Source organism: Alosa alosa, chromosome 3 (genome assembly GCF_017589495.1).
Source record: "Alosa alosa isolate M-15738 ecotype Scorff River chromosome 3, AALO_Geno_1.1, whole genome shotgun sequence".
Classification (NCBI taxonomy): Eukaryota; Metazoa; Chordata; class Actinopteri; order Clupeiformes; family Clupeidae; genus Alosa; species Alosa alosa.
Window position 1 is genome coordinate 28712787 of NC_063191.1, and position 12383 is coordinate 28725169.

General features: G+C 42.0%; 1 long non-coding RNA gene across 1 annotated transcript; it reads right to left on the reverse strand.

Moving 5' to 3' along the window:
- Positions 1-3335: 3335 nt before the first annotated feature.
- LOC125291506 lies at positions 3336-5882 on the reverse strand. The gene is made up of 3 exons (XR_007193009.1): positions 5487-5882; positions 4325-4531; positions 3336-3481 (listed from the first exon to the last, which is right to left on the reverse strand). It is a non-coding gene; the product is annotated as an uncharacterized LOC125291506 (long non-coding RNA).
- Positions 5883-12383: the final 6501 nt, after the last annotated feature.

Sequence of the window (12383 nt, forward strand, 5' to 3'; positions counted from 1 at the left end):
ATATACAGAGTTTGAAGAGTACAAACCTTTTTTTGATTACCCGCTGTCGTCGTCACTTAACATTTATGAAGTTTGTCGGATGTCTGAGATCATAAAAACATGCAAATTAGAAGATATAGACAGAAAGGCGTTTGTGATACCTATTGGAAGAACTTCTGTTAGCATCCCCCTGTTACATGGTAAAGACATATAAATTAAATCAGAGATTTTCCCTTTTTTTTTTTTTTTTTTTTTTTTTTTAACTAAACAAGCTAAATTTTAAAGACACCTCTTCAATCAATCGTGACTCATTGTATCTCGCATTTGGTGTGGCCCTCTGGGGATGCAGACAACACGGCGAGATGTTCCTGATTGTGGAATTTGTAGAGGAAGAGAACACCGGACCTGTGGCCAAGTCCTGGTTCAAGGATGGCTTTACATGGTGGCCACCCTATAAGGACCAAAACAGGATCCTGAAGAGAGCGGAGGGAAGACAGAGGTCCCACAGCCAGAGAAGGGGTGGACAAGGCATGCTGTGAGGGTCATACATGAGACGGGTAAAAAAATACATGCATTCACACTGTTTGCAACTAAGGTTGCAAAATTCCGAGAATTTTCAAAGTTGGAAACTTACCATGGGAATTAACGGGAATATACGGAAATTAATGGGAATAAACTGGGAATTTTTAATATGGCAAGTTAGTCTATAACAGGGAACTTAAATGCAGTGGACAAAACCCCATCTTGCAGAATAATATTAGTTAAAACAACCCGATTTTATGCAATTTCAGTCAAAATTCTACCCTGCACATACGTCAATCCCATGCACACAGCAATCAGCATAGGCTACATCAGGGGTCTCAAACACCCGGCCCGCGGGCCAAATCCGGCCGCGACGTATGTCAAAATAATAATGTAATCCGGCCCATGAGACTTTTTAATTGTGACAAACAACGATACTGATTAAAATAGACAATAGTTCCAAGTACGGTGACAAATCTCATTTGTACTCTGCTCCACTATGTGCTAGACATCCAGAGCTTCATTCAAACCCAAAATCGCTATGCAAAGTTTTCAGGAAATACTTTTACACGCCAGAAAACACAAAGACGCGTGCATTTGTAATGACGCTGAAGCGATGCAGGCCATAGTGTTGCATAAATTGAAGCAGAAATTAAGCAGAAATAGGCCTACACCAAATGTTGAAAAACGTTTACGCGTGATGAAGTCTTAGGTAGGCTATGTTATTCACCTATTTTAAATCTGAAGGAGAATATCCTTTTGGAGATTATGATCGATCGTCTGTTGGATGGAGGTGCGCCTCGTGTATCTGACGGTGTCCACTAAGCATACCATGCTTATTTCGACCCTCTGCCCAACATAGCTTGGAGGTTGCAGTGGTAATCGTGATGATAGTGTCCGTAATGGACGTGGTACAGACAGCAGGGCTAGTAGAAATAGGGCTCTAAACTACAGTCACCCGCGATATGATGCGAACTTCTGGGTACTCAGATTACCCGCGATAGGAACTGATTTAACCAGAATACTTTATTGTAGGCCTTGTGGTTTAGAAACCATATACATCTTAGGTGTTGGTATACATCTTAGGTGTTTTCCTGGTAATTTGTTATGTGGGTAATATGAAAAAAGTAAAGTAAACCTGCTCATATGTTCATCCAGTATTTATTGAAAGGTGCATAATTTGAGGTGCTTGCCATCCAGTGGCAAATTAGATGGGTAAATTTACCCCCTTCATAAACTTTTGTTTTACTCAAAGATTTTTACATTTACAGTGGGACTTTATCTCTGACCACTTTCAAGCCATGGCCTTTTGAAATTTTGATATAAAAATCCAATGGTGTTGCTTTCTTAACCCTGACGCCTATAGTTTGCCAGGTTTGCCAAGTTGGCGGTCCCCCCGCCCCCACCGAGGGAAAGCAATGGTGTGTACAGTACTCATTGTCATGTGAATATAGCCAGCCTAAATTCAAACGTCCTACTAATATTCAGTGCACCATTTTAAATAGTTGATATTTTTTATGCATCTTTCTGCTTATATTGTATTCCTTTCAGGAACCACATCCCGAAGCCAAACCGGTATAGACTGGGCAGTCACTGCAAATAACACCCGTATGTATATACTTTACATTTATAAAAGTTGTTCTCAATAGAGTTATTTAGAAAACACCTTCACTCTTCATGTTCTTAGCCATCCATCATCAGCATGCACAACATACAGTATGCAGGAGTGGTCAACCAACATCATTCAATGTGATTTCTTCTGGAATAGAAACACTGTATTGTAGACCAAAAATGACACAACAGTTATCTTTGCTCAAATTACTTATTAATTTCTGATAGGACGACAGGCATCCCATGAGTGGGAATATCCTAGGACATTCCCTCCCGGCATCACTGTAAGTGTAACTGTAAATATCCATCTTCTGACTAAAAGAAAATCTCACTTTTCTGTATAACAGCATTGGGTGCAAGACCCCAAGAGCATCCCAACCGGCCACTTCCCAATCGAAGCATGCGTAAGTCATAAGATATATCATGTCATGTAATTTAGGAACTGGAATAGAAACACTGTATTGTAGACAATAAATTATACAACAGTTAGCTTTCCTCATATTACTTATTAATTTCTGATAGGACAACAGGCATCCTAGGACATTCCCACTCGGTATCTCCGTTAATATCTCTGCAATTTCAAATGTGTGACTTATATTGATATTGTATGTCTTTCCTTCCATAACTAATCCACCAGCCACATATGGTCATAACACACAGGAGGAGTGGCAGACCAATGCCCAAGGTGAGATCATAATATGTAATTGAAGCAAGTTTTTTGTGTAGTTCTCACGCAACATGTAAGGGATAGTGACCGCCGAGGTGTCCTGTTCTACGGAAAGGAAACAAGCGGTTCCATTTAAAAAAAAGTTTGTTGTACAACTTTCTTTAGCCCTAACAGTGATAGCACGGACAGTTAGCTTGTTTACAGTTGATTCCATTGTTGTGAAAGCCTGCTTACAGGCTTAACCGTTGTCCTACTATATAGTTACCATTCATAAGCATTGATATGGAACGGTGATTAAACTTTTTATTTTATTTGATGTAGTTCAAAAAGAGTATTTCTTCTCTCCGGGTGATAAATGTAAATATCTGTCTTCTGACTAAAAGAAAACAAATGTTTAACTTCTGTATAACAGCATTAGATGTCACACCCCCTGACCGTCCCAACTGGTCACTTCCACATCAAAGCATGCGTAAGTCATAAGAGAAACAAATGACATAGGAACTGGAATAGAAACACTGCATTGTTAAAGTATATCAATTATGCTAAGTGAGGGGGTTACAAAGATTAATGGTAGTGGTGGTAGAGTTGTCATATTGTAAAAAGACATTTACCTCCCTTTTGCTCTTCACAGCAACATATCAAGCCCTCCACTCCAGAGGAGAATTCAGGCAACCAGCCTGTGCAGGTATGCCTATGGAAGGCCTATGGAATAAGAATATATACTGCTCAAAAAAATTAAGGGAACACTTCAATCAAACACTGGATCGGTACTCTGACACTGTTTGGTTCTGAGCACTAGTAAAACTTTTGAGGCAAGTTTTATTTTGCAAGAACTGTCAGACATTCTGTGAATGTAGTTTGAGAATGGAGAAAAGGGTGGAATGTTTCAATAAATGTGTTTTAACAATTGTGGAAAACTGTAAGTGTTCTCTTATTATTTTTTTTTGCAGTATATTATTGAAATATCATTTAAAAAATAGGTAATTTTCATCAGGATAACTTAGATCAGCAGAGGCAAAATTAATGTTAACGTTTTTTCTGCATTACATTTTTCAAGAGTATCCTCAGCCTGGCGAATGGGAACAGCAGTCAACTAACAATGGTAAGCCTGCACCAGTAAAACGACTCAAAAACTAGAACATAAAAACAAATGGTCAGCAATGTCTCTGCCTTGGATACATGCGATTGTGCCAATGTGTCTCGGCCGACCATTTGAGATCAGACCACCCAATACACATTCTAAAAATATGTAAACTGCCCCTTTTGTTGTGTTCTTTCAGCATGTGAAAATACACAGCAGGGTTGGCGGCGTACAGTAGCATGAACATGCCATGTACACGTAAGTGTTTGCTGTTTATGACACAAGAATGGGGTTTTTAAAGGATATTGCCATTCATCATTCAGTCTGGGAGCAGTGCAATTTGATTGCCTGACCATCACAAACTTTAAGTCATCTATAATATTTATTATTAAAAATATATTTACAATATTATTAACTAGAATGTACTGTTGTACTTAACCATGAATCTGTGTTTTAATACTCACATCTTGTTCATGCAGCCTTTGAAAGGGTGCTTCTACAAGCTGTCCGAGAGATGGACCTCCAAATACGCCATCTCACAAACATGGTGGAGAGCCTGGTGCAAGGTGGGCATGTAGGAAGGGGTCGACCACAACTGGAGGAAGACTCCTTTTCACTTCCCCTTCAGACAATGGAGGACCTTGACAGGCTTGAGGACAACCTCCAAAACTCTGACAACAAAAAGATGGTAAGACTGAGTAGACTTGAATAATTAAGAAATTACACTTGATAAATAAAGGAGACATTACATTAGATACTCTAAATTATTCTGTTTATTTCAATACTTTATGTTCATATAATATTGGGTAACTAAAGTGTGTTAAGTCCTCAGAGTCCACATAACTGTGTTCCTGTGTGTCTGAATGCACCTTTTGTAGGCTAAAAAACAACCTCCTTGCCCTCATTTGTTTGTGTTTAAAATACACTTACTTGGGTTTTCATTCTTGGCCCTGAGGGGAGGAAAAAGATTTTGACTAAATGTATTTATCTGGGTAGCTACAACATTGGCACTTTGTAGGCTACACTCATTGCCCATACACTGAGCTACTTTCACACAGATTTCCAATGCCTATAGCTACCCCACATACCATTTCAGTCCTATGAAAATGACTATATGAAAATATATATTAAAATATTCAAGCCCATCATATGTGGAGAGCTCAAATATTAGTAGAACAAGAACCAACATTTGAACATGTAAACGAAAAATAAAAAAGAATGACAATTCTCACATTTGTGCTAGTCCTGTTGCGAAATGTAGGCTAGCTAATTGAAGATTGTTATTTAGGAAACACGCCAAACCAATTTACAAAACAATAAGTATCAAGAAACAAGTGAGAATATCAATTAATCAAGCATTGCAGTCGGTCTAACACACAAAATAATCAGTTTACAGTAAATCACTGAGTTAAACATAAACTAGTGCACATGCAGGCAATATAATAGAAGTAATGTTAGGCTACACGGCCACGTGCGCGATTGTAGCCTAAGCGGCAGCTGTCTTTCAAATATTAAATACATAAATGAGGCCTACATTTACACTCGGCACACAATTTGATCCAAAGGCAAGTAACACTAGCTTACACTTACACTAAAATAAGAGTAGCCTATTTTAACTTAACGTACCCAAGCTCTCGTATGCCAGACACTGTTGCTGTGTTGCTCCCACAGATTGTAAAAGGTTGCTCCTAACTTTGTCCAGTTGTGGAAATGACGAAATTGTTTTTTCTCACACCGATTCTGTTTCTCTCTCTTGTCCAGGCGCAGCTGTGAGAAATCCCATGCTCCAATCAACAGATGCGGAAGCAGAGAAGCACCTGCAGGACTTTTTGAGATTGGCGCCTGGGTGCAAATCCCTCTAATTTGAATAAATATTTTATATGTTAAATAGCTCCCATTTGTCGTATTTCTTTATAGTAGCCTTAAAGATAATTAGGCTAAATAAGGCGGCTGAATGTCGCCAAAGATGATGCAAGACGAAATTAGTATAACGTCTGATATACAGCGGGTAAAGGAATAAAAATTATGTCTAAGACGTAAAAATGGCATATTTAATACCGTTATAAGATCTTTGCAAGACGTTAGGGAGATGGATGTCCTATTATGACGTATTCATGAGCATCTGGAATACGGCTGCTAAACGTTGTTTGAAGATCTTAACAAGACGTCTCAGATACGTCTGCCAGATGAGCAAACGCTCTCTAGAATACATCTTACAGCTGTCCAGCAGACCTTTCGAACACATCTCCAAGACGTCTTGCAGACATTCTTTTGCTGACTGGGCAGTATATAACATGCCTGATGTCCTGCTCTTTTTCTAGCGCTGCTGCACATGCCGATGCAATTTCTTTGGCATTCCGCCCTGCAATTCCATCATGCCAGACAACAGAGATGGATTTTGTTTTGTTTTTTGCCCACTGACGCAAAGGTCTCATGGTATACGAATATTCGTCGGGTGAACACTGCCGACTTCACACCTGGCAAGCATGGGAGCATGATGACTTCCTGCAGGTCAACGCTTTTGACAGATGTGTCGTCAGGCCAGTCCTTGTCTGTCACTGTTTTACGGTAAGCGGTTCCCTTTTTCAATGAAGTCGGCAAACATGAGCTTGACTGTGACATCACTTGGGAGATGGCGCCGTAATGGTGCATGCTCCCTCTGGTAGTGACTGACTGACAGGTGGAAGGATTCAATGTGGTCAATCAATGGTTGCAAGTCCAGTTTGTTGGCAGGCTCGTGTCTCCCTCGCATGTCGTTGGGTGGAGCTAGAGCAGTTGTTACTGTTTTGCCCATGACTGAGAGAACTAGGCTATCATTGGTGGGATGATAGCCTAGTGCTGAAAGATGCAAAAGCTTGCACACCTGCTGTGGGGTCTTGTGGGTATCCTGCAGCCTGCTGCGGGGTCTTGTGGGTATCCTCAGCCTGCTGCGGGGTCTTGTGGGTATCCTGCAGCCTGCTGTGGGGTCTTGTGGGTATCCTGCAGCCTGCTGCGGGGTCTTGTGGGTATCCTGCAGCCTGCTGCGGGGTCTTGTGGGTATCCTGCAGCCTGTAGACAAACGACCTGCTCCGCTGCCAACTGGGATTGGCACAGACCTTTGCCGTTGGAACCTGGCTGACTGAGGCAAAAATAAAGGCCTGTTTCTGTGCATACGTCAAATTCCAGTACTCCGTCCAGATTTCTTGCCGTCTGTCTTCTGAAAATGTGGGGAGGTGGTAGTGTAGCGGTTAAGGAACTGGGCTAGCGTGCAGTAGCCTGAAAGTTGTCGGTTCAATTCCCGGCTTCCACCGTTGTGCCCTTGAGCAAGGCACTTAACCCCAAGTTGCTCCGGGGACAATGTAATCCCTTGTAATATAGTTGACATATGTAAGTCGCTTTGGCTAAAAATGCGTCAGCCAAATGTAATGTAATGAAAATTTCTCAGAGCATTGCCGTCGGCATTTAGCTCCACATGGTCCCCTCATGGGCTCTGATGCGCCTATATGTCAGTAACGTTTTGAAATGAGCAGCAAGCAGTAAGCCAGCAAGCAGTACTACTTTGTGGGCAGTTGTGCTAAAGTTCGCTTGCTACCGTAACTTAAACTTAACCTCAGACTTATTTGCTGGTTACAGTAACTAGGTCAATGGATTTTACTGTGTCTATTTCTCAATACTTTGTACAAAATCAAAGCAAGAAAAGGCCAAACAAATAAGATTCATATTTTGCCACGACAGTCTATGGGGTTTGCTATTCTTAGTAGCCTACCTTACAGTCTATTGTTTTCGGTGGTGAGCGACGCAGACACAGAATGCACTGTGATGCAAAGCAACCCGACGCAGAACCATAAAATGGTCGTAATGCACTAGGAGTGGCGGCGAAGCTAAGCCGTGGAGTTGACGCAGAAGCATGTTGAGCCCTTAACCCGTCTGCAATCGGGAATGTGCGCGCTGACAAGGCGGCAGCGTAATAAAGGGAGACAGCGAGTAAGTAGGGAGGCAGCTTAAGCTTCGAGCTGGATTGGAACCAGGGATGCTACTGGCATAATTCTTCATGTGCTCGGCAGAGCAATGCCCTCTCAATAGTGCTACTGAGCCAACACTTAATGCCGTGCTCTGTCTACATTTGAGTCTCTGTATAGCGCCGCTGGTTATTGCGTGCAAGTCTGAGACAAGGTCCGCCGTTCACCTTTTCATAAAATGGACTTTATTTCTCTGACTATCATCATTTATATCAAAGATTAACATGAATGATGTCAGTAAAAAGCACAGAAAACAAAACAGTTACAAAGAATTCGCACACGGGGTGGTCAGTCAAGAGTTCGCAGATCGTAACCCGCCTGCAATCGGGGATGCGGGCGCTGACTGGGAGTCGGCGAGTAACACAGGCAGCCGAAGCTTCGAACCAGCGATGCTACTGCCACAATTCTTAATGTGCTCAGCACAGCACCGTCTTCTTAATAGTGCTACGGGGACGCTGCTTAACGTAGTGCTCTGCTTTCTATACATTATTAGAGTCTTGTGACGCTGGCTATTGCGTGTAGGTCAAAGTCCGCCACGCAGTGCCGTCCTCCTTTTGGTAAAATTGATTTTTATTCCTCTGGCTGTTGCAATTAATATCAATGATTTAATATGAATGTCCTCAGTAAAAAAGCACAACAAACAAAAAGCAAACAGTCACGGCTTCATAAGGGCTTCTACATACTCGACGCACCCGACCGGTAGCGCGACAACGTGACGTCAAGATGACGTACATCTTGCTGGCGAGCCAGGATTTAACCCAGGTAGCGCAAGGTAGCGCACCACTCATTTTTTTTCAGATGAGCACGACAAAGCGGAAACAGGGAGATGGACTAGTTCGAGGGCAAGTGAGAGTTGCATTGTTTTGTTACAGTCGTGAATTTTTAATAGTTTGCTGGATAAGTTAACAAAGTTACCAGCGAGAGTTGCAACACATGGAATTAAGAGGAAAGAACAGAAACGATTTATTTTCAAACAAAGGATATCTATTAAGGCCTGAACAAAATCTCTTTCCACTTCAGGAAATAACACAAACTCAGCCAGCTGCTAACTAGCTAGCCAGCTAACTAAACTGTTTAAATTATTAAAATTTCCCTCGGGATGACTAAAGTATCTATCTATATATCCATCTATCTATCTATCTATCTATCTATCTATCTATCTATCTATCTATCTACCTGTGCACACACCTTGGAAACTAGATGATAATGATGATGGTAGTTGTAAATAACCAAAGTCTGAAGAGGCTAGCTACTAGTGTTTCTTACTGCAGCTTTTTCTGCTGTGTAACGTAGTTAGCGTTAATATTTTCACAACAGCGACACCTCTGTTCAGGAGAATATTGCAACTAGTGTCGCGACCACCACGCACGAGTATAAATGGTTACGGCTCTTCTGTGACGTCACATTGTCGCGCTACAGGTCGGGTGCGTCGAGTATGTGGGACGTAAGATGTCGCGTGCCAGCGTGCACTCGCGAACGCGCTGACCACCGGCAGACCGCTCAGCGTAATATAACGGGAGACCGCGTGACAACGAAGCATCAAGACGGATTCAACCAGCCGATGCTACTGGCACAATTCTTCATGTGCTCGGCACAGCAACACCTTCTCATCAGTACGTTGTGCTCTGCATACATTAGAGTCTCTGTATAGCGCTGGTTATGGTGTGCAGGTCTGACCCGAGGTCCGCCATTCTCCTTTTCATCAAATGGACTTTATTTCTCTGAATATCGTCTTTTATATCAATGAATAATATGAATGATGTCAGTAAAATGCACAGAAAACAGTTACAAAGAATTGCAAACACACGCGGCTGGCAGTCAGAGTTCGCGGATCACGTGACCCGCCCCTGCATTCGGGAATGCGCTGACCAGCGTAATATAACGGGACACCGTGTGACAATGGTAGCCACGGCATCAAGCCGGATTCGAACTGGCGATGCTACTGGCACAATTATTCAAGTGCTCGGCAGAGCAACGCCCTCTCAATACTGCTAAGGAGGGGATGCTTAATGTGCAGCGGCGTCCTACTTTTCGTAAAATTGATTTTTATTTCTCTGGCTCTGGCTATTTCTCCCCCTTTTAACATCACACTGATTTTGCAAATTTGTAACATTTGACCGGGAACACAGCAGGAGCTAATTCCTGTCACATATAATCCTGTCACATTTACTTTGAAATATAATATGATGTGCTTTTGCTGAAGATTTGAGGAGCAAGACACAGTGGAGAGTATCTGACTTATTGTAAATATTTGACAAAAGTGTCGCACAAATAAAGTCCTATACAGAAACATCAGTCCAAAGGAATTTTATTTCAATAGTCTATGTAGATGTCCATTTAGCTGTCAACTTAGCAAACAGGGCTGCTGCTAAGCTTTTGGGGGCCCTAAGCATAAATGTTATTTAAACAATTATTCAAATGAATGTGTTCTCTGCTTATCTGGTAGATGACTGTAGTGATAAATGTAATTCATTGATGTTGTGATGAGTGTTACTCTGTCCGTTGGAAAAAACAGTCAGCTCATTTTCCAGTAGAGGGCACCAGTGAATCATCCAAACCCTGAAATGTCAATCAAATGAACTTGCCACAGTTTTAAAGGAGAAAGATATGAAGACATTTCCACAGATCAAACTCAATGATGCTCTCCTGTTCTATTTGTAACCTCCTTTTAACATCACACTGATTTTGCAAATTTGTACATTTGTCACATTTGACCGGGAACACAGCAGGAGGTTTAATGTTGAAGGACATTGTTCCATTTCAGTATGACAGTGTGATTTGTAAATGTGTTTATAGACCTTGTCAAAAGAGTATTGCTGAAATTCAGGATATTCAGCTCTCTACACTCATCATCTGATTGGTGCCTGTCTTTTTGTAAATGAGGCAGGAAATGTTGGCAGGGGAGGAGGAGACTCAAGTTAGTTCAAATCCAAATCTACCCCCAAATCTCTGTGTGTGGCTTTGCACTCTTGCATTTAAAGGCAGGAATTAACAGGCTTCAGCAGAAACTAAATGAAGCCTAGAAAGCACTAAAATACTGGGAAACCCTTCCCAGTCTATAGCATTTTTAAAGTTGTGTCCCGTTGATGCTTAGAACTCACCATTCTCAGCTGATGGATAAGTCACAGATGTGCCACAATTTTCAGCTGATGCTTCTTTTTATCTCCAACTCACTTCCTGAGCAGAGGAGCCTGTACAAGATACAGAGATATTACCCACAGTGTTTTTTAGTCTGTGTGAGAATGAGGAGCAGTAGCGAGTGTGAGAGTCTCAGAATGGAGGTGGGAAGACTGGTCCTATTTCTGTTGTCGATCCTCTTCAGCGGTGTAAACTGTCACCAGGACCCTGACTCATTAGTGTTTGCAGTACCTGGAGTAGATGCTTCCCACAAGTGATTTGAAGCCTGCTGATTACTATGTGCTGCACAGGGTTTCTACAGACGGAGATCTGCCTCTGTTCAACACTTCTCAGTCTGATGGATCTTATTCAATCTTCTCAAAGGAGCATAATGTCACATACTACAAAGTGTCATTTGACAATTTTGAGCAATTTCGGCTACAAGTCATCAATGCCTCTTACAGGGGAGAGTACCGGGTTGAAGGCTGGATGGGTAAACATCACAGTCCAGACGAACTACTCCCTGCTTGTCTGTTCTACACGTAGGTTAAATATTGTACACGTTGGAGGAACATTTCAGTTCAGTTGTGTGGATCAGACTCAGGAGAGCAGGAATCTGCAGCAATACAACAGTACAGGAGAGCTAGTGACTGTAACAGATGGAGCGGACCAAGAAGTCTGGTTTTGGACACCAACTCATCCATGGAGAGACTCCCTGAAGACCTGAGGGGTAGACTTCAGATTGACCTTAATAGTTCATCAGACATCCTCCAGGGTACACAAGGAGAGCATTTATGTCATGAATATGAGTGTCTGATTTGGCGTAGAGATCAGTGCCAAACCTGGGGAATCACATTAGTATGGCATCACATTAAACTACTTGACCGTTTGAGAGCAAGTGACTCTTCCCTGTAATGTCAATGTCACGTCTCCTCATCAGGTCTACTGGGAAACTCCCTCTGGTAACATCACTGTTCTGTCTGAGGACCCCTCTCATGTTTCTCTCAATGAGACTCAGGAGATGTACATGCTGAACGGCAGCCAGACCGGAGACTACTCCCTCATCATCATCCCCTCTTTTAAACCACTGGAAAAACATCCTGGCTATTACTACTGTGCTCACCAGAGAAGATTAATGAGCTATTACATTGCTGCTTGCTTTAATTCCTTGAATGAGACTGCTATATTTTCCAACAATGCTACCATTGAACTAGACTGCACATCAGACATCAGATCACATCTTGACATCCCAATCAGATTTGAGTGGTATCGTCAGAAAGTAGCAAGTAGGTGTAAGGTGAGTTGATTCTGGACTCTGAAGACAAAGCTGTGCTTTTACCTGAGGATCTGAGAGGCAGAGTGAACACTTCAGCTTCTCCATTCTCTCTGGTCATATCCAATTCCACAG